Source organism: Artemia sp. Qi Xiang Cuo, chromosome 16 (genome assembly GCF_049724085.1).
Source record: "Artemia sp. Qi Xiang Cuo chromosome 16, ASM4972408v1, whole genome shotgun sequence".
Taxonomy (NCBI): domain Eukaryota; kingdom Metazoa; phylum Arthropoda; class Branchiopoda; order Anostraca; family Artemiidae; genus Artemia; species Artemia sp. Qi Xiang Cuo.
Window position 1 is genome coordinate 19,136,703 of NC_142809.1, and position 25,104 is coordinate 19,161,806.

A 25,104-nucleotide genomic window follows, 5' to 3' on the forward strand; every position below is an offset into this window, starting at 1 on the left:
TAACTAGAGAGTCAACTGTTCGAAAGCCGTTAATTACCACGAGCACAAAGATAATAAGTCCCAAAATAATAAATTTCAAGGCAATTAACCTGTCGTACACTATTCCCAATATAGAAAATGAGGAAATGAAAATCTCAATATGGTCCAAAATCGAAAAAAATAAAGGGACATTAAGGCTTACAAAAATAAGAGAAGCTTTAGACTTCCAAATTCCCCTATTTGCGAATGCAGACCAGAGATTAGCGAATGTGGATGATAGATACGGATTGTTCTCAACCAATTTCTGGTGGAACATACTACTGACCTTATGCTTCGTATTTGCGACTCCCCTGACCATAAGAACCTTATTGACTTTTAATTATGAAAACAATCCTGAGACTAAGAAGGTGAAAACCAAGAGAAGAACACGGGGAAATGGCCAAAATGCACAAGTTAAACCCGGAACCCCGTGAGAATATCTAAGCCAAAAAAAATGGGAAAGACATTAGAAAACCAGTGGGTATAGAGGTCTCCACTCGTCCTTGCTATGTCTTGTTCCCTCATTGTAAGGTTGTTTACGTAAAACCGTGTGGCTATGACGCTGCAACATGCGTTTCTTAAACAGCACGGACGTGCGTGAACAATGCAGGCATAAAATATGTTGTAAAATTAGACCTCAAACTTAATAATGTAGAGTAACTTATGTTTGAAGGATTGTTTTAAATCTAAGGGAGAATTAAATAAGTATTGAACAATTAAATAAGCCTTTTATCGTTGTTTCCTTTTTCAAAACAAATTGGAAGACATTCTCAGCGTATCATTTTTGGGATATTTTAAGGCACATAGAGAATGTATTTCTTGTATAAAATTGTTCATTCGTGCACTTAGAGATTATAGTTCTCTTATAAAATTGTTCTTGTCTAGCTTGCGTCTATCAACTTTTGCGGTGATTCCTAGGTTAATCACAGGGGAATTGAAGTTTGGATTTGGAACAGGTCGACATCAAACTGTAGTGACTCCTTCAACATATTGTCTTTAACTTGTGGGAGGGGTATATTGTCACTGAGAGGTTAGGGGGTTAATTTTGGTTCCTGTAATTCAATGGTTGGTTTCCAGGTCCATTTTTCAGAAATTATCTCGTACTATTATGGGATAACAGATACATGAACTTTCCACAGAGAGCGGATAGGATGGATTCCGAGAGATGGTCGAAAGGGATTTGACGTATGAATCTGGATTACATAAATCATTTTTCGGATCTTCAAGTATCATGACTATACAGTCAAATGGTGCATGTGTCCATAAGGATTATCATGGGTGATATTTAGGTACTTATATCTTGTACTGGTCGATGGGGTTTTTAGGATTTATGTGATTATATAGTTTGATAATGCAATGGATCCTGAGATTCAAATATAATGTTATCTGATACGTAATGTGGTTTATGGTCGAAGAAACAGCGACCAACAGGTAACTGTAATTTTCGTATACGAATCTGGGATGAAAATTGGCTGGAATCTATGTTGTGTACTCTTCGTTGGTGGAGGTATGAAGAAAATAAATGCTACTAGGTGGTATGTACACTGGACAACTCATTGTAATGATCGATATCCAATATGTCAATCCACTTCCTGCAATAAAAATAACAAGGCAGAATCACACGTTCTTTAAAATCAAGGAGTCATAATACATAATAAACGATACGATTGGGTGCATTTTTGGGTGAAGATTACCCTACAAGATAATATAGAAAGATACACTGATATTACTACATAACGTTGATTATAATAAAACGACATTATTATCATGTTGGTTTCATATGCATATAATTCCTATTGGGAAATCTAAAACAGAGATGTCTTCAAATTTGTTTTGAGAAAGGAAACAACGATAAAAGGCTTATTTAATTGTTCAGTACTTATCTAATTCTCCCTTAGATTTAAAACAATCCTTTAAACATAAGTTACTCTACATTATAAGTTTGAGGTCTAATTTTACAACATATTTCATGCCTGCATTGTTCACGCACGTCCGTGCTGTTTAAGAAACGCATGTTGCAGCGTCATAGCCACACGGTCTTACGTAAACAACCTTAATTTTTCTATAGCATTTTGTATAATTGTATGATTTTTACTCGTAAATTAAAAGTTTTAAATTATTATTCCTTTATGACACCTTTCCATTAAAATCTTTTAATCCTATACTGATTAAGTGTAATTTCATCAATCGGGTTTTTTAACCATCCTACCCGAATATGTCGTTGTTTTCTCCTCAATTTGTTGCGGTTTTTTCTTTTTCGTTTTTGTTACTGGAATGATATAGAATTTTTTGTATTGTTTTTTTCAAAAATTCTTGCACTTTTAATTTTGTTTCTTTCGCGTGTGCAGCTACTGACGTCGGTTTTGATTTCCCTATTTCTTTAACTACTATATGGTCTGATTCGCCACCAGACTCTTCGGAACTGGTTTCCGATGTATTATAAGTTTTAGAAGTTGCACCTCACATTCGTGAGGTATCGCCTCCCCTTCGTAAATTTCTACTCCCCTGGAAGTAGAAGGTTTATTCTCTAAGTCCTCGCTTTGAGTTTTCAACTCGGGAGATTTGAAAGATCCTTGAGAGCTTTGAGAAAAATCAAGAGTTTTTGCGGGTTTCCTCCACTGTTTAAATGCCATGTCTTCAGGGGGATGGGGCATTCTTTGCACTAGTGTTTCCCTCCATGAAGTCCATTGTTTAGGTTTCACCTTGGACATAGTTATATCATGATATTGTCCTTGCTGGTCATCCTTGGGAGTTTTATTCTTAGACAATGTACTTTTACTCGTTTTTATTGGGAAATTTATGAAATCCATAGCTCGCAGATTTGTTTTAGTTGAATCTTTGGGAGGAGTTTTCTTTATTATTAGGGTATTAGGGATTTTTTCTTGGGAACAAGTAGATTTTTCATAGCTAAAAATTCTTCAAAGTTTTTCTTATCGCTCTCATCCTTGAAATAGTCTTGCTTGAAATTAAAGGGTTTTAGCTCTGCCAATCTTGACTTAGGGGGCTCATTTTCTGCATCTGACGAATCAGTAGACTAGGGACGTGGTACCCATCTTTCCGGAAATTTTAATCTTTTTATTCCGCTAACATGTGCTTTGTATGTTCTTCCAATATCGGGGTTCATCATTTTAAAGGTATAATCGTTATCGTACTTTTTGACTATTCTGTACGGTCCAGAATATTTGTTGGAAAGTTTTTTGCCTTCCGTTTTTGCCTCGTTCTTTAGGTAGACGCAGTCTCCTATTTTGAAATCTATTCTCCCCTTGACTTTGGGTTGGTTTCTTAGCTCTTGGTTCATTTTACATTTTTCCAACTCTTGCCTAACTATTTTGTAAGTTTTCCTCATCCTATTTATGAATTCTTGTTTTTAATCCTCCGAGTTATTATAATAATGCCGAGATTCAATAATCTCATCATACGGGATTCTAAAATCACGACCAAAAAGTGAATGAAGTGGGTTGTCTTTAGTTGTTTCTGAATGAGCAGTATTGATTACGTTAGTTAAATAAGGTAAGAATTGATCCCAATCGTTCCTATTGTCTTTTGTATAAATGCTTAATACGTTCGAAAAAATTTCATGCCTATTTTCTACTTTACCATTAGCTTATGGGTGATACGGAGATGTCACTATTTTCTCTATGTTAAGCAAACTCATTAAATCTTTTGTTACATTTGAAACAAAATTGCTTCCGTTTTCACTTAAAACCTTATTTGGAATGCCAAATTTTAAAAATAGTTCCGCCAACTTCTTACTTGTGGCGTAAGCGTTTTGATTTTTTAATGCTTTTGCAAAAGTAAATCCGGAAAAATGGTCTATAACTGAAAGAACGTAAGTATGACCTCTGTTGGAAACGGACAAGCCTCTGATGGTTCCATATAATTGAAATGAGGTAATATCAAAGGGGTACTTTGCTACCAGGACCCTTCCCATTGGAGGATTAGGATAAGCTTGGGGGTTTAAGCATAGGTACAATTTGAAAGATAAAAATGGCTTTAAACGATTGTTTTGCCTGTTATTTCAAGCAAATTTATAGTCCTATGTCAATTTTAAATTCTTGGTCAACCATCTTAAGACCATAGGCGGGTCTGCCTTGTTTGCCTCTTTTTTAAATTCTTGATCAGCATGCCTAAGACTATAGGCAGGCATGCCTCCTTTCCAAAAAATAACCTGACAAGTATGTGTCCAATTAGAGAGTCATTCATACTCCTGCCATTTACCCGTGCCCCAGACATTGAAACATTTGCCTCTCAGTTACTTGGAATATCTGTCTTGGCTTTTCTCTGTCTACAATTACCCAGCCCAGTCTTGATGCAACCTATGCAACCTATTGCCCAAAATACTTGATAACTTCAATTCAAAATATGCCTTACTCCCCATTGCTGCGGCACAGGCCTCGATGGCACAATCTTTAGTGCTATAAGTGGCGCTATCGGAGAACTTATCAGGTGTAAGTTCACGGCTTTAAAGCCTAAGCTTACATTTGACGTGGTCAATCTTTATGATCGCAATTAAGCCCAGTACCATAAAATTGCTTATCGCTACATAAAGAGTGAGGTAATGACTATGCGACGAATCTAATCACATACGTAATAATTTCTGTTCGTTTTAAGTTCTGATGTTGCTCCTTACTTTCAGTTGAACAAAATTATTGTTTTATTTTATTTAAGTTCTGATTGTTTTTTAAATAATGCTGGGAAATCCGGCGCCCCCTTCATAGCAATATCCCTTCCCCAATTAAAACTTCCTTCATGGAAAGAACCTCCCACGTAACCCCTGACCCCTTTCCCTCCAAACTACCAGAAAAAAAATCCCCCCTGAAAACTTTTGTATACTTCCCAATAACCAATGCTATATGTAAAACATAGGGCAAAGTTCATAACTTGCAGCCCTTCCCCTAGGGACTATGGGGGATTAAGCTGTCCTCAGAGACATACTTATTGTATTTTTTGACCATGCTGAACAAAATGGCTATCTAAAAATCGGGTGACTTTGGGAAAAAAATGAGTTTGGGAGGGGGCCTAGTTGCCCTCCATTTTTTGATCACTTAAAAAGGGCACTAGAACCTTTGATTTCAGTTCGAATGAGCCCTTCTGCGATAATCTAGGACTGCTCGGTTGATACGATCATCCCTAGGAAAAAAAACAAAAAAAACAAGGAAACATGCATCCGTGATCTTTCTTCTGGCAAAAAATACAAAATTCCACATTTTTCCAGATAGGAGCTTGAAACTTGTATAGCAGGGTTCTCAGATACGCTGAATATGATGTTGTGATTTTTATTAGTGATTGATTTTTAGATATAATTTCTATATCTTTAAGGGGGTGTTTTCCTCTTTTTTCAAAACAAGGCAAATTTTCTAAGGCACGTAACTTTTGATGGGTATAGCTAAACTTCATGAAACTAATATATTTAAAATCATCATAACAATCCGTTTCTTTTGATGTATTTATTGGTATCAAAATTCGTTTTTTAGAGTTTCGATTACCGTTAAGCCGGGTCGCTCCTTACTTACTGTTCGTTACCACGAACTGTTTGATTAAAACTTAACTTTACGTGGTTTTCTCCGACCAGATATCTTCATAATGCCTTCAAATGAAAGCTACGAGCAGTATCATGTTCTATGTGGACTATACTCGAGTTTGTCAACCGCTGCTTGGTCATCCTCTTTCTGAGATAGTTTTTAATTAGGATTAATTTGTTCAAGCTTCTTCATTAGAAGGAGCTGATTACAGGCATAGTTATATGCACCATCAATCCAAAAGTTGTCGCGTTCCAGAGACGGGAATTTAAGTGTTGGTTTATTTTATTAGATCAAAAAGTGCCCCTACGAACCAGTGCCCGGAACAGGCTGTTTCCAGGGTTACCATCCGCTGAAAAAATATCACTATATTCTCTAAAACAAATAACTAAATCAACTCATAAATCACTAGATTATTCACTAGAAATCACAAAAATTATAATTCTCTTTATCAACGTAATTAACAATTTTTTTGTTTCTTTGTATGTTTTATACAGGTGCACCTATAGTAAAATTACACCCCTAGATGTGAAAAATAACTTTGATTGATCTTTTGTTTTTCAAGTGAAAATCACCCTTGAGATTTTGAAAAATGTATTTTCGCGTCTTTATACAGAGAATAGAACAAAATCCTTACTTCTTCCATGTATTTTCCCGAACTAGTAACCTTGACTTATAACCCGATCACTGAAAATTGGTTATCGGTGATATAATCGAAATATTTACTTCTACTTTTTAATTTAGTTTTCTTGTCAATTCAAAACGCTAGTTAAAAAAACTAATTTCCCCAAAAACTATAGAAACTATATTCTTTTTACTCTAGTTGACCTAGTGTAATTTCTGGGACACCAATGACAATTTTGAAAACGACATTTTATATTTTCATGAGAGAAGTTTGTCCCACCCTTCCCAAATTTCGAAAATTTTTTATATTGCTTCTTAAATAAAAAGATCAAAAGAAAATATTTTTCTCCCAATATGTTTTTGTTTATTGGTGACAATTGTTACTTCTATTACTTAAGATATAAGAGAGCCTGTCTTCTTTACCTGGATCTGCGTCACTGTAAAACAACATAGTTTTTAATTATATATTAATTCATTTAAAAATAGCATAGACTAAAAACTGCAATCAGATACAATAAAGCCAAGTCCTCACAAAGTTAAAATTTTTGTCACATTTTGGTCTTGCACATCCTGTTTCCATTTTTTTGCAGAAACCACAAGAGCACGAGGAATTTCCAATTTTGAGGGATCTTTGACGTATCGATTTACATGGATTAGTGAAGAAAGTGTTTTTCTTCCAGTCTGTTTCTCAAATGTGATTTAATTAACTTCAGTAAGGAGAACTGTCTCTCAGCTGATGCGCTCGAGTGTGGGAGTGCCATGAGGAACTTCATCATTTGGGTCACAACTAGGAACATAAATTCATCCGCACCGTTTATGCACTTCCGAAGAAAGTTCCAGAATAAAACAGGATCGCTGTTATTTTGTGCATGCACTCGAATCAGTTCTCCTGCATGTGAAATTAGCCGCTATTCCCTATTCAAAAATTCTACGTCCAGATCCTTCGTCTGCGAGAAGTGATCATACAATCCAGTAATTGATGAGACAGAGCCAGAAACTGCAACAGTAGGGCCCAATGTAAAAGATTGTCTTGGTCGCTGATTCGGAATCGGATCTGCTCACAAAACATTTGGTGAAACTTAACAAATTTGTTGCGAACTCCATCAACTAATTTGGCGTCACTATTTCTCGCAAACGATTCAAAATTTTCACCAAAATCCATACTCTCATAAAATTTTTTAGGTTGTTTGGGCGTTTAAAGTCAACCTTCCAAGATCCAAAGCATCTCAACTTATCCGTATTTATAAAGCAACACATTATTTCTTTCAGTCCTCCTTCGACATTTTCCAAAAGGACACTCAAACTTTATCACTCTGGAACTCTTTGTTAAGGCTGCTCACTATTAGTAAAATGTGTCCAAGAAACAAATAATGTAACCGCATGGTATTTTTCTTTAGAGCAGCATATAGAGCATGATAGGATGGACACTGCTTGCCATCATGGATTGAAAATATAAAATTAAAGCTCCCACTGCTCGAGCAACCGTTCAGTTTCGTTTTCCATTGCCAGCCAACGTGTTTTAATGGGATACAGCAGGCAGTGTTCAGCAATAATAACAAACCTTCGACACTTCGCAAACACTTGCATTCTTTTTCGATTATAAGCAACGAATTTATATATATCATTGCTGAACTGGACAATTAACTGATCTAAAATTTCCATTGCAGCTGCTGAACACAATGCAAGAGAGTGAAAAATACACCCAAAAATTGAAAGCCAAGGAGGGCCTCGTTTCAAAAGTATAGCTAGACCATTCTTCGATCCAACCATAACGCTGGCATTGTCTGAAGAGAAACCGATCATATTTTTCAACAGATTCCCTTTTTAGTCAAATTCATTCACTATGAGCCTTTTAGTCTTTGTGTAGAAGCATCAGTGACAACTGACATGGAAAAAAAAACACTCGACTATATCTTCATCACTCACTGAGAAAAATCACAACATTATGACTAAAGATGTGGTTGTTGTTCGGTCAGTGGACTTGTCAACAATTATGGAAAGCTTTGTATTTTTTAGTGTTTCTGAGAGACAGTTAGCTCCAGTTCTTCTAACTTGTTTAATCAAAATCGTGGTCTTTGTTTTTCCACAGTTCAAATTATTAATGGCTTGAGAGTCTTTGACATGAAACTTTAGAATTTGTGGAAGTGGTTCCATTGCTGAAATGGGAAGATTCTCTTTGGCAACCTACGCAGACAAGGCTTCACACTCTGGTCATGATGTTCGTTCTCTCTTTCAGAGATCATGATCAATGGATGGTCGTTCATCCATTTTTTGGAAAAACTTTGAGAGTAAAACTTCTTTGAGTTGCCTCTATTACTGAAAGATTTGGTATTTTTTCTCTTTTGACCTCCGTTTCTCTTGTCACTCTTATAGCGCTTTTTAGTTTTTAAATCTATCCCGTCAGCTAGTTCAGACGAATCAGACGAGTCCGACTCAAAATCGTCTGAGCTACCTGAATAGCTGGACAAATCATTGGCAATATCACTAACTTTAGATCCAAAACTCTTTTTGTGTTTTGGGATGGACTCGATAATATCTGAGCTCGAAACTCCTAAAGAAGAGGCGACACAGCTAACAGGTCCTGTCTGTTCATGAACCGGAGCACTAATGGTGCCTGACGGAGTGTTTGTGCTATTTTTATTCTTTTTAGTAGACTTCTTAAAGAAATAAAAAAGGTTCTTGTTTTTTTGGCATTTGAAGCTTCCACGTGGCCTTGATGTTTCTTTTCTACAAAATATTTTGTAAATTTAATTTTTCACGTATAGCATAATGGGGTAGGGCTGGGTCTGCTCAAAACACGGTCAACTCAATAAAGCAAAACTACCATTATAAAAAAAGTAAGCAAATTGGGGCGGGAACTACTAGTTTTAGAAAGCAGACGACTACTCACTGAATCACTAGAATTGGTTTCTAGAATTGAAAGCAAGTGGCTTCTAGAATAGTAAAGTATAAAAAAGAGTTTCTTCAGCTGTTAGTAAGGAACAACACTAAAACTTGTAACGAAAAGGAATTATTCCGTTTGTTAGGGGAGCTATGTTATATGCTCTCCGAAATCCCTCCATCCTTACGCTAAAGTTTTTTAGCGCTTCAAAAAAATTATTAGTCGAAATCAACGGGCCTTGTGTTTCAGCTGTGATTCTTAAAGGATAGGGACAATAAAGTTGAACTTTAGTGTAAAGAGCGAATTGAGGAGAGGGCGACCTCCATCCCCATTTGTAGAATAATATTTGTTTACTTAAAGTTTTAATCTTGCTCGTTAGTTTTATTTTTTTAATAGGTCTTTTTAATTTCCAATCGTTTTTTTTTAAATCAAGATGGTAAATCTCCCTCTCCCTTTTGTGGAAAACTATGTCTAGGAATATCCTTTTTCCCAAGGTCTTTAGAGGTTCATGTTATCCCCTGACGTAGAGTTATTGGACCGTCTAACTATACTGAATAAAGTCTTTCACTAAATTTTTTTCAAATGTCTTTCGGGAAGACGGAGCGTGGGAAAGGGACTAGTTGCCCACTCATCTTTTGGTTACTTAAAAAGGGCACTGGAACACTTAATTTTGAATCAGCCCTCTCCCGATCAACTAGGTATACTGGTTAGATACAACCACTCCTGGGGAAAGCAAAAAAACTAAAAACAAATGAACGCGCATTCGCCATATTTCTTCGGGGAAAATAAAAAAAAATTAACATTTTTATAGATAACACGTTGAAACCTCTACATTCTCATATGCTGAATCTGAAGGTATGAACTTCATCAATGTCGCTCTATTTTTTGGAGGTATATGCCCACTTTTCGAAAATCGTGCTACTTTTCGGTTCGTTGTTTTTGATGGTTTATTTTAAATTTGATGGGTTTTTTATATTAGGAATCAACATAAAAGTAATAATTTTGGTTTATTAGTTGTTACTCAGTTTTTTTTGTTTTTTTATGAGTTTTGATCACTATTAGAGTAGAGTGTAACATTATACTTTGCTTGATGCCCTAGGAATCACAGTGCTATTTGCTTGATGTTCTACACCTTTTCAAAGAGAGTGAGTATCCCCTCGCAATTTCGTATGGATTTACCTAGATTATGTTCCTTACCATGCTATTTGCTTGATGCTCTACACCTTTTCAAAGAGAGTTAGTATCCCCTCGCAATGTCATATGGATTTACCTAGATTATATTCCTTACCATGCTATTTGCTTGATGCTCTACACCTTTTCAAAGAGAGCCAATATCCCCTCGCAATGTCGTATGGATTTGCCTAGATTATGTTTCTTACCATGCTATTTGCTTGATGCTCTACATCTTTTAAAGAGAGTGAGTATCCAAGGCAGATGTCAAGGCTATCCCCTTGGTCACTCTTGGGATTAAAAGAACTTTATCTAGGTCATTCTCTACACCCTTTAAAGAGAGTAAGTATCCCCTTGCAATGTCTTATGGATTTGTATGGACCTATAGACTTTTTCAAAGAAAGTGAGTATCCCCTTGCAATGTCGTATGGATTTGCTTGCCATATGTTTCTTGGCACCTTTCCAAGGCTATCCCCTTGGGCACTCTTGGGGTTGAACGAACTTTATCTAGGTCATTCTCTACACCTTTTAAAGAGAGTAAGTATCCCCTCTCATATAGGTAATACTTCTATAGCAGCTCTACACCTTTCAAAGAGAGTTATCCAGGTCATCCCCTAGGGCACTCTTGAAGTCGAATGAACTTTATCTAGGTCATTATCTATTATACTTTGCAGAGACGCATAGGAACCACCGAAGCGCATCAGGCTGAATGATCTTTATCTAGGTCATCCCCTAGGGACCTCTACACTTTTTAAGGAGAGTGAGTATCCCCTCCCAATGTCATATGGATTCTATAGTGGATCTAGGAGCCACTGAAGCGTATCAAGTTAAATTAACTTTATAGGTCATCCCCTAGGGCCCTCTACACCTTTTAAAGAGAATGTCATATGGATTTGCGTACGGCCATAGGAACCACTGAAGCGTATCAAGTTGAATGAACTTTATCTAGGTCATCCCCTAGGGCACCCTTGAGTTGAACAAACAGATTTCTTTGGCCTTGAGTATGGATATAAATTGCTTCAAATTACAATTCTGTATAGTTTGAAAAGCTAACTTCAAGGATGTACGGTGGTTTTGATTGTGAATTCATTGGCTTCTAGAAGTCATCTTGTGGGGTGATTTTTGAATGTATGTTTCTATTGCTTACTACCGATCGTAGAGAAGTCTCTTGTTATCACTGGAATATCAACTACAATATGTATGCTTAAAATAGGGACATGTGGCGCAATACATTATGCGTTATAAACAAACTAGGTTTATATGATAGAGTGATACCCTCATTCTATGATGGAGGGAAATATCTATCCATGGTACAAGAGGAAGTTAGAGAAATATGTAGTTTTTCTGGTGTAATAGCACTATACACGAAATGGAATGTACCCACCGATAAACTTTTAATCGACAAATGCAAATCTGATATACCTATATTCAACTTGGAAGATTTGAATTGTGAGGTATTTTCGAGTAAAATACACAACCCAGAGGACGAGGTTCGAGTTTTTAGCACATGGGTGCCGATAAATATTCCTTCTCAGAGTATATGTATAAGATATCCCAGGAAGAAGAAGAACAACAAAATTTGTGATATAGATTGGGATCACATCCCATCATCATATAGATGATGAATTTTTATAACACCCATCACCCCCCATGACTATCCAACGGTCTTTTTAAAGACCATCAAATCTATAAACACCTCGTAATCATGGTCATATGAATCCTTTCTGTGGCATGACAGAAAACAAAACATCGCATCGTACTAGTCTGAATTTTTTTTATTTCGAAATTATTTAACTTTTTTTTGACTGAATTTCTTTTATGCACCGAAATTATTCCACTTTTTTTCTCTTTTTTCGATTTTTTTCTTTTTTAACATGGAATTTTTTTTCAACTTTTTTTTAACGTGTCTTAGAATGAGATGAAACATACTTAAAACATAAAAAATTCACATTTAATTGGAATAAGCGAACACCCACCAAGACACACAGGCAAAAAGAGTGAGAGAGACAAAAACACATACAAATACGTATTCAGTCATACAAACCGAGAAAGACATGCATTCGAATAAGCAAACACCCGCCTAGAAACACAGGCTAAAAGAGTGAGAGACAAAAACAAATACAAATAGGTAGATTTAGTCACACAAACTGAGAAAGACAAGCATTAGAATAAGCAAACACCCACCCAAACACACAGGCAAAAAGAGTGAGAGAGACAAAAACACGTACAAATACATAGTTTCAGACACACAAACTGAGAAAGACATGCAATGAAATAAGCAAACACCCGCCCAGACACACAGGCAAAAAGAGTAAGAGAAACAATAACACATAAAAATACGTAGATTCAGACACGCAAACCGACAAAGACATACATTGGAATAAGCAAACACCCGCCCAGACACTCAGACAAAAAGAGTGAGAGAGACAAAAAACGCATACAAATATGTAGATTCAAACACAAAAACCGAGAAAGACATGCATTGGAATGAACAAACACCCGCCAAGACACACAGGCAAAAAGAGCGAGAGACACAAAAACACATACAAATACGTAGATTCAGACATAAATACCGAGAAAGACATGCATTGGAATAAGCAAACACCCACCCAGACACACAGGCAAAAAGAGTGAGAGAGACAAAAACACATACAAATACGTAGATTCAGACACGCAAACCGACAAAGATATACATTGGAATAAGCAAACACCCGCCCAGACACTCAGACAAGAAGAGTGAGAGAGACAAAAAACGCATACAAATATGTAGATTCAAACACACAAACCGAGAAAGACATGCATTGGAGTGAACAAACACCCGCCAAGACACACAGGCAAAAAGAGTGAGAGAGACAAAAACACGTACAAATACGTAGATTCAGACACGCAAACCGAGAAAGTCATGCATTGGAATAAACAAACACCCGCCAAGACACACAGGCAAAAAGAGTGAGAGGCAAAAAAACACATACAAATATGTAGATTCAGACACACAAACCAAGAAAGACATGCATTTGGAATAAGCAAACACCCGCTCAGACAGAAAGGCAAAAAATAGTGAGAGAGACAAAAATACATACAAATATCGTAAATTCAGACACACAAACCGAGAAACACATGCATTATAATAAGCATACACCCGCCCAGACACACATTCAAAAAGAGTGAGAGAGATAAAAAACACATACAAATCGTAGATTCAGACACACAAACCAAGAAAGACATGTATTGGAATAAGCAAGCACCCACCCAGACGCACAGGCAAAAAGAGTGAGAGACAAAAAACATACAAATACGTAGATTCAGACGCACAAACCGAGAAAGACATGCATTGGAATAAGCAAACACCCACCCGAACAAACAGGCAAAAAATAGGGAGGGACACAAAAAACACATACAAATACGTATTCAGTCATACAAACCGAGAAAGACATGCATTTGAATAAGCAAGCACCCACCTAGACACACAGGCTAAAAGAGTGCGAGACAAAAACACATACAAATACATAGATTCAGTCACACAAACTGAGAAAGACATGCATTGGAATAAGCAAACACCCACCCAGACACATAGGTAAAAAGAGTGAGAGACACAAAAACACATACAAATATGTAGATTCAGACAAACAAACCGAGAAAGACATGCATTTGAATACGCAAACATCCGCCAGGACACACAGGCAAAAAGAGTGAGAGCGACAAAACCACATACAAATACGTAGATTGACACACACAAACCGGGAAAGACATGCATTGGAATAAGCAAATACCCATCCAAAAGGCACAAGCAAAAATGTGAGAGAGACAAAACACATACAAATACGTAGCTTCAGAGACACAAACCGAGAAAGAGATGCAATGAAATAAGCAAACACCCGCCCAGACACACAGACAAAAAGAGTGAGAGCGACAAAAATATATACAAATATGTAGATTCAGACACACAAACTGAGAAAGACATGCATTGGAATAAGCAAACACCCGCTCAGACACACAGGCAAAAAGAGTGAGAGAGACAAAAACACATACAATTACGTAGATTCAGACACGCAAACCGAGAAAGACATGCATTGGAATAAGCAAACACCTGCCCAGACAAAAAGACATGCATTGGAATAAGCAAACACCTGCCCAGACACACAGGTAAAAGAGTAAGAGAGACAAAAACACATACAAATACGTAGATTCAAACACAAACAAACCGAGAAAGACGTGCATTAGAATAAGCAAACACCCACCCAGACACACAGGCATAAAGATTGAGAGAGACAAAAACACATACAAATACGTAGATTCAGACACGCAAACCGACAAAGACATGTATTGGAATAAGTAAACACCCGCCCAGACACTCAGGCAAAAAGAGTGAGAGCGACAAAAAACACATACAAATATGTAGATTCAAACACACAAACCGTGAAAGACATGCATTGGAATAATCATACACCCGCCCAGACACACAGGCAAAAAGAGTAAGATTGACAAAAACACATACAAATACGTAGATTCAGACACACAAACCGAGAAAGACATGCATTGGAATAAACAAGCACCCGCCCAGACACAAAGGCAAAAAAATGAGAGAGACAAAAAACACATACAAATATGTACATTCAGACACACAAACCGATAAAGACATGCATTTGGAACAAGTAAACACCCGCCCAGACACACAGGCAAAAAGAGTGAGAGAGACAAAAACACATACAAATACCTAGATTCAGACACACAAACCAAGAAAGACATGCATTGGACTAAGCAAACACCCGCCCAGACACACAGACAAAAAGAGCGAGAGTGACAAAAGACACATACAAATATGTAGATTAAGACACAAAAACCGAGAAAGACATACATTGGAATAAGCGCAACACCCGCTCAGACAAACAAGCAAAAAGAGGGAGAGAGACAATTAGACATACAAATATGTAGATTCAGACACACAAACCGAGAAAGGCATGCATTGAAATAAGCAAACACCTGCCCAGACACACAGGCAAAAAGAGTGAGAGAGACAAAAACACATACAAATACATAGATTGAGACACAAAAACCGAAAAAGACATGCATTGGAATTAGCAAACACCGGCCCAGACAAACAGGCAAAAAGAGTGAGAGAGACAAAAACACATACAAATACGTAGGATCAGACACACATACCGAAAAAGACCTGCATTTGAATAAGCAAACACCTGCCCAGACACACTAGGCAAACATCCGCCCAGACACATAAGCAGAGGAAGTGAGAGAGAGAAAAATACATATAAATATATGGATTCTGACATACAAACCGACAAAACAGGCACAGCGATAAGCAACCAACCGCCCAGGCACATAGGCCAAGAGAGTGAGAGAGACAAAACACATGCAATTATATAGATTCAGACATACAAAGCAACAATGAAAGGCATTGAGATAGGCAAACATCCCACCCAGACACATAAGCAAAGAGAGTGAGAGAGTCAAAAACACATAAATATATAGATTCTGACATACAAACCGACAAAGACAGGCACTGAGATAAGCAAACACCCGCCCAGACACACAGGCCCAGAGAGTGAGAGAGACAAAAACACATGCAAATATATAGATTCAGACACACAAAGCAACAATGACAGGCATTGATATAGGCAAACACCCAACCCAGACACATACGCAAAGAGAGTGAGAGAGTAAAAAAAACAGACATATATAGATTCTGACATACAAACCGACAAAGACAGGCACTGGGAGAAGCAAACTTCCGCCCACACACATAAGCAGAGGAAGTGGGAGAGATAAAACACATATAAATATATCGATTCTGACATGCAAACCAACAATGACAGGTAATGAGATAGGCAAACACCCGCCTAGAGCGATAAGCAGAAGAAGTGAGAGAGACAAAAAAGAGAGTGAGAGAGACAAAAACGCATACAAATACATAGATTCAGACTACAAACCGATAATGACAGGCACTGAGACGAGAAAACACCTGCCCAGAGACACATGCGAAAAAGAGGGAGAGAGACAAAAAGGGGAATGACAGTTATTTGGACTAGCAAACACCTGCCCAGACACATAGATAAAGATATGTAAGTAAATAAGTAAGTAACAATCACTTGGCACTGGGAGAAGCAAACATCTGCCCAGACACATAAGCAAAGGGAGTGAGAGAGTAAAAAAAACACATAAATATATAGATTCTGACATACAAACTGACAGAGATTGGCACTGGGAGAAGCAAACATCCGCCCGGACACATAGGCAAGGAGAGTGGGAGAGATAAAAACACATTCAAATATATTGATTCACACATACAAACCAACAATGACAGGCATTGAGATATTTTCTTACTAAAGCAAGTGCTACCATCTATTTCAATTAAGGTATAGATGGCAGCACAACTTATTTTTCCTTCACCCTGATAAAGTTCGTTCGACCTCAAGATTGCTCTAGGAAATGACCTGGATAACTATCTTTGCAAGGTGTAGAGCTGCTATAGAAGTATTACCTATATGAGAGGGGATACTCACTCTCTTTAAAAGGTGTAGATAATGACCTAGATAAAGTTCGTTAAACCCCAAGAGTGCCCAAGGGGATAGCCTTGGAAAGGTGCCAAGGAACGCAAGGCAAGCAAATCCATACGACATTGCGAGGGGATACTCACTCTCTTTGAAAAGGTCTATAGGTCCATGAAAATCCATACGACATTGCGAGGGGATACTCACTCTCTTTGGAGGATGTAGAGAATGACCTAGATAAAGTTCGTTCAACCGCGAGAGTGCCCAAGGGGTTAGCCTTGACATCTGCCTTGGATACTCACTCTCTTTAAAAGGTGTAGAGCATCAAGCAAATAGCATAGTAAGGAACATAATCTAGGCAAATCCATACGACATTGCGAGGGGATACTCACTCTCTTTGAAAGGGTGTAGAGCATCAAGCATGTAGCATGGCAAGGAACATAATCTAGGTAAATCCATACGACATTGCGAGGGGATACTCACTCTCTTTGAAAAGGTGTAGAGCATCAAGCAAGTAGCATGGCAAGGAACATAAACTAGGTAAATCCATACGACATTGCGAGTGGGTACTCACTCTCTTGAAAAGGTGTAGAGCATCAAGCAAATAGCACTGTGATCCCTAGGGCATCAAGCAAAGTATAATGTTACACTCTACTTATTAGGCCGAGTCACTCCTTACTCCTAGTTCGTTACCACGAACTGTCTGATTAATCTTGAAACACAGATATCAGGTGGCAAAATAAAAGAAGAGGCCGCCCACTCCCAAGGTCAATGTTCTCTCTAAACATAATAATCACTGCACCCACAGTTCTATGTCAGCCCATTTAATGCCTGCATATAGCTTTAGCTTATAATCTATACAAAATTTTCCTATTTTATATCAACTAGCATTATTTGGATTATTAACTTACGATTCGTGAGAAATAAGTCTAAAAACAACATAAAACTTCACAAGAAAAAAAATTGAACCTAAAAACAAAATTCTTACTTTAGACCATAAAAACACAACAATTTTACTGCCCAAAGAAAAAACTCCGCGAACAAATTTCCCGCGGAAAGTTACCTCCCCCCCCCCCCCTCTACCCCTGTGGATATTCTTCTCCAAGGTATATTCTCCCCTGGAAACTATTTAATTATTCCCTACTTAATAACTTTCCCACATTTAACTACATCTCATTTCCAGTTTTCGAAAAATAAAGCTAAAATTATTTACTTACCCATCGGACATTGTCTGATAAATTCAGAAAATATCCAGAAAATCTGAAAATTCTTGGCACCATTATGGCAGAAACCTTGCATTAATTCAAATTTGCCAGGGATGCCGATCAGAGTATAAAAATATCATCCCATTTGCATCTTGGCTAGAAAAATTAATCTGGAAAAATTAAACAGAAGTGTTTTAATGAGTGAATTATGGTGTTGAGGGTGTACATTTTTGGAGGTTCCAGGGTATACTGAATGTCATTTTTATGTCTAAAATTCCATGCACCCAGCAAAGCTTGTCTCCTTGTACTGCTTGTCAAAACTGATAACAATAGAAAAAGAGAATAGATTGATACCGCTTATATGTGCACACTAAATTTCTAAATGTGAGAAAAATATCAAATAGTTCGTGGTAACGAACTGTAAGCATTGAGCGACCTGGCTCAATAGTAACCGAAAAACTAAAAAACGGAATTTTGATACCAATAAATAAATATCAAAAGATTCGACTTTTTATGCTGATTTCAAATATATGAATTTCATTAAGTTTTAGTCTTACCCATCAAATGTTACGAGCCTGAGAAAATTTTCCTGATTTTTGAAAAAGGGGAGAAACAGCCCCTACTAGTCAAACGGAAATTAATAGCTCTAGTGCCCTTTTTAAGTGACCAACAAATTGGATTGTAACTAGACCCCCTCCCCTGCCCCTTTCTTTCCCAAACTCGTCCGATCAAAATTTGTGATAACCATTTTGTTCATCATAGTTGAAAGGCCGAATAACTATGCCCTTGGGTATAACATGACCCCCCCTCCTAGCCCCAGGGGAAAGTTCTTTAAGTTATAAAATTTGTCCATTGTTTGCGCATGGTATTTGTTATTGCAATGTAGGCATACATTTTCGGGTGAGGGAGGACAAATTTTGTGCTGGGGCGTTTTCCACGGGGGAAGTTACCATGGGGAAGAAGTTTTCAGGGAGTGAAATTGTCAGGGGAAATTATACACCGAGGGAATTTGCCAGAATTCTTATACAAAATTCTTTTTATATGTCTTGCTTTCTCTTTTCCGTCTCAATTTTACGTGCAGAGTGGTTAAGAGTAACTGTCCAGAGTAAGTTTTCACCGAGATTGAATTATCTAGAAGATATTTCCGAGGGGAGGGGGTTTCTCCGAGGAGGTGGGGCCAGAATTCCTGGCATTTTTAAAAAAAGATCAGATATTAAATAAAAAAAACAAGTTTTTTCAACTGAAAGTAAGGAGCAACATTAAAACTTAAAACGAACAGAAATTATTACGTATGTAAAGGGGGCGTCCCCCTTAACACCTCACTTTTCTACGCTAAAGTTTGAATTTTGTCCCAATTCCATAATAATGACTCCTTAAACACAAGGGCCGTTTAGTTAGAACAATAAGACGCTTTTTTAAAAGTACTAAGAAACTTTAGCATAAAAAGCGAGGTGTTAAGGAGGGGGCAACCATCTTTATATAATTTCTGTTCATTTTAAGTTTTAATGTTGTTCCTTACTTTCTGTTGAAAAAAATTGTTGTTTTTTTATTTAATACATAGCCTATATTGTTCGGATTTACTTTATCCTACTTGTAGCAGACAGTTCGTGCAGCCAGCAGCACACAAATACACTGATTAATGTCCCACAAGTAGCGCTGGTGTTGCGTGAAATACGATTAATCTCAGTGATAATCTTTAGTACTTTTATGACAACTCCTTTTTTAGAACTGCTTAAAAAAATGTATAGAAAAGTGAAAATAACGAGAAGTCAGAATGGTATTATAAGTAGAGGCAATTCTACATCAATTAAAAGCAAACAAGTCTTTTCAACTGAAAGTAAGGAGCAACATTAAAACTCGAAACGAACAGAAATTATACCATATATGAAGGAGTCCCCCCCACCCTCCTCAATACCTTTCTCTTCAAGCTAAAGTTTTTAGCACTTTTAAAAAAAACTGCCTGTTCTAATTAAACAGCCCTTGTGTTTCAGGAGTCGTTCTTAAAAATTAAAAAAAAAGTCAAACTTTAGCGTAAGAGCCAGGTATTAAGGAGGGGGGAAACCCAACATATACGGAATGATTTCTATTCATTTTGAACTTTAGTGTTGCTACTTACTTTCAGTTGACAATACTCGTTTTTTTATATTTAATTTCTGATTGTTTTCCCCCTGTATGAAATATTCCCTCCCCTCATCGGAAACTCCTCCATGGAAAGTTTCTCCAACTAAAATACCCCCCCTAAAAATTCCTCGAAGACAGTTCAATCCTTTCTGAAAATTTCCCCCTCCCCTCTGTAAAATTTGTTGCCGACGATTCAGCCTGAAAAATTATCCTTAGCATACTTTTATCCCCAGACCTATCCCTAGGGGCTGTGAGGGGTCATGTTAAAGCTTAAGGTATAACTTTTAGACTATAAACAAAACCTCTGGGTTTTGGAACCTTTCAACTATGCTAGACAAAATGGCTATCTCAAACTTTGGATCAGACAATTTAGGGAAAAGAGGGACGCGAGAGGGAGGCTAGAAGCCCTCTGATCTTTTGGTCAAATGAAAGGGGCAATAGAAATTTATTTCCGTTAAATGAGCCCTCTCCCGATGTTCTAGGAGCGTTGGTTCTATACGATCATACCTGGGGAAAAAATGACACGCACCCGTGATTTTTCTTCTGGCAAAAAAATACAAAACTAAATATTTTTGCAGACAGGAGCTTGAAACTTATATAGTAGGGTTCTCTGATACACTGAATCTAATGGTGTTATTTTTAATTAAAACTATTTTACTTTCAAGGGGTGTTTCTTCCCTCTTAATTCAAAATTTTCACAGGTTCGTAGCTTTTAATTGGTAGCACTATACTCAATGATCTTATATATTTGGAATCAGCATAATAATCCGATGATAAATCGATTGATATCAAAATTCCATTTTTTAGAGTTTCGGTTACTATTGAGCCTTGTCACTACTTTCTTATAGGTCGTTGCCACAAACTATTTGATATGTTAGCACATGAATCCAAAACCTTAAATGATAGGACGGTATTTGCGCTTATTAGGTGTTACAATAGTAGGAACCCATTATTGAATCCAGGGAGAGTAACATCACAGCCAAAAGCCCTTATAGCATAGGGGGAGGCCATATATGGGCATTGAATACTAATGGGAGTGGCACAACATGTTCAGTGAATACGAGCATGACATTGTCATTGACCTACTAACGGTACGAACAAGATGACACCCAATCAGAGGATTAGAATTCGTGTACGAACAAGATCACGTATCTCTTTCTAGGCCAATCACGGGAGTCAGAAATACAAGTAGTACGAAACCACATGCCTCTTATGACATCATCAGACCAGATTTTCTAGAGATGTTTGTTTGAATTTGCGTAATTTCTATATCGAAATCAAAATACCATTTTATTTGCTATGGCATGTGGGACGTTGTATATATTGATCATGCTTGTCTGCAAAGACCAGACTTTCTTGGAATGTTATCTTTGAAACATGTCACAAATGTTAGAATATTAAGCGGGACTCTAACTAAAGAGGTAGAAATTTTCGACTTAACGCTAAAAAAGTTGAAAGTAATTGACTCATCAAGATGACATAGCTTTACTTCTCAAGTATGTTCTGTATAATACACAGGCACTATACTAAATGATCTTATATATTTGGAATCAGCATAATAATCCGATGATATATCGATTGATATCAAAATTCCATTTTTTAGAGTTTCGGTTACTATTGAGCCATGTCACTACTTTCTTATAGTTCGTTGCCACAAACTATTTGATATGTTAGCAAATGAATCAAAAACCTTAAATAATAGGACGGTATTTCCGCTTATTAGGTGTTACAATAGTAGGAACCCATTATTGAATCCAGGGGGAGTAACATCACAGCCAAAAGCCCTTATAGCATAGGGGGAGTCCATATATGGGCATTGAATACTAACGGGAGTGGCACAACATGTTCAGTGAATACGAGCATGACATTGTCATTGACCTAGTAACGGTACGAACAAGATGACACCCAATCAGAGGATTAGAATTCGTGTACGAACAAGATCACGTGTCTCTTTCTAGGCCAATCACGGGAGTCAGAAATACAAGTAGTACGAAACCACGTGCCTCTTATGACAACATCAGACTTTCTAGAGATGTTTGTTAGAATTTGCGTAATTTCTATGTCGAAATCAAAATACCATTTTATTTGCTATGGCATGTGGGACGTTGTATATATTGATCATGCTTGTCTGCAAAGACCCGACTTTCTTGGAATGTTAGCTTTGAAACATGTCACAAATGTTAGAATATTAAGCGGGACTCTAACTAAAGAGGTAGAAATTTTCGACTTAACGCTAAAAAAGCTGAAAGTAATAGACTCATCAAGATGACATAGCTTTACTTCTCAAGTGTGTTCTGTATAATACAAAGGCACTATACTCAATGATCTTATATATTTGGAATCAGCATAATAATCCGATGATAAATCGATTGATATCAAAATTCCATTTTTTAGAGTTTCGGTTACTATTGAGCCGTGTCACTACTTTCTTATAGTTCGTTGCCACAAACTATTTGATATATTAGCACATGAATCCAAAACCTTAAATAATAGGACGGTATTTCCGCTTATTAGGTGTTACAATAGTAGGAACCCATTATTGAATCCAGGGGGAGTAACATCACAGCCAAAAGCCCTTATAGCATAGGGGGAGTCCATATATGGGCATAGAATACTAAGGGGAGTGTCGCAACATGTTCAGTGCATACGAGCATGACAATGTCATTGACCTACTAACGGTACGAACAAGATGACACCCAATCAGAGGATTAGAATTCGTGTACGAACAAGATCACGTGTCTCTTTCTAGGCCAATCACGGGAGTCAGAAATACAAGTAGTACGAAACCACGTGCCTCTTATGACATCATCAGACCAGACTTTCTAGAGATGTTTGTTTGAATTTTCTTAATTTCTATGTCGAAATCAAAATATCATTTTATTTGCTATAGCATGTGGGACGTTGTATATATTGATCATGCTTGTCTGCAAAGACCAGACTTTCTTGGAATGTTAGCTTTGAAACATGTCACAAATGTTAGAATATTAAGCGGGACTCTAACTAAAGAGGTAGAAATTTTCGGCTTAACGCTAAAAAAGTTGAAAGCAATAGACTCATCAAGATGATATAGCTTTTCTTCTCGAGTATGTTCTGTATAATACACAGGTACCATCGAATAGTGTTGTCAATATAAAATATGCAATAAAAGAGATAGAAATTTTTGACACTTTGTTTTTTACTATATCTATTTTCGTTACAAGTAACGCCGCTTATGGCAGAAACTTTTTCTTATTAGTTTTCAGAAATATGAACATCCCAGTTAAAAATACATCTGATTTTATTAATAACATTTTCTTAGCTAGGTTTCTTAACCTTTCGTAGGTGTATGTCTGGTTTAATTAATAATATTCATCATAAACCTGTTTTACAAGTTAAAGTACTCATCTTTTTTCACTCCCAACATTACTTTACGACTTTTTGCAGGAGCCTTCTGATAATAACTTTAGCTATTAACTCTTTATTAAAGTTTTCTATAAAATTTTTAAAAATAGTGAAAAAACACGTTATTAATATTATTGTATTTGAAAATAAAAAGTGTTTCAGTTAAATCACGGAATATCTTATAGATTTTGCAATATCGGGCATCTTCGAGGGTACCCATTGAGTGAAAAACCAAACTTCATCTTCAGAGTCATGAACAGAATGAGAATATTTCTCACAATTAAAGTCCTCCAAGTTGAATGAAGGAATATATTTATCACATTTTTCTATTAGGACCTTACCGGTCGGCACGTGTCCTTTAACGTAAACAGCTCCCACACCGAAGAAACTACGTATTTCTTGAATCTCCTCTTGTACTTGCTCTATTTCATAACCATTTTCATTAAATGGCCTTATGATTTTATCATAAAAACCATTTCGGTTTATAAACCATCGTTTTGTATCACACTTATACATATTGCACTTAAGATTCCGTTTATGTATAAACTTCACGATATTCCTCATCTACTAATAGAAATGCCGCCTCGAAAATAACACCAATTGAGGAATGTTTCAGTCCAATATATTCCGAGTCAATCATGCCGATCATTACAATATTTTCTGAAGAAAATGATCCATTATTAACAAATTTAGCCCATCATTCATAAACAATACTGAAGAAAACCAATTGTCACTGATTATCGACATTAAATTATTAAGAAGGCTATTATTTCTTTGAAATACACATTTACATTATAATTTTCATGTTTTTGATTTTATATTGATGAAGAATTTAAACACAACTTTAACTAGTTATTATTTGTTCGGCATAGTTGAAAGGTTCATTACCTCAGTCAAACTAAGAGATTACATTTTGACATTGTTGACAATTTACTACATTTTAAGGTTTTCTTTTGTTTCAAAATGCTTTTTGTCAGTCACTATTTCTAATCATTCATAAACAATACTGAAGAAAACCAATTTCCACTTTTTATCGACATTAAATTATTAAGAAGGCTATTATTTCTTTGAAATACATATTTACATTATAATTTTCATGTTTTTGACTTTATATTGAAGAAGAATTTAAACACAGCTTCAACTAATTATTTTTTGTTCGGCATAGTTGAAAGGTTCATTCCCTCAGTCAAACTAAGAAAATCAAATAATATTAATAAAATCAGACATACACCTACAGAAAGGTTAAGAAACCTAGCTAAGAACATGTTATTAATAAAATCAGATGTATTTTAAACTGGGATGTTCGTATTTCTGAAAACCAAAATTATTAAAAATATACAAAATTGTACCCATTTAGTAAAGTAAATCAAATATTATTAGTCAAATCAGATTTATTTTCAACATGGGTGTTCATATTTCTGAAAATTAAGACCCAACTTTATTAGACAATCAAATATCATTAATAAAACCAGACATACACGAACGAAAGGTTAAAAAACTTAGCTAAGAAAATATTATTAATAAAATCAGATGTATTTTAAACTGCGATGTTCATATTTCTGAAAACAAGACCCAACTATATTAAAAAAAATATGCAAAAATGTACCCAATTATTAAAGGAAATCAAATATTATTAATAAAATCAGATGTATTTTAAACAAGGATGTTCTTATTTCTGAAAA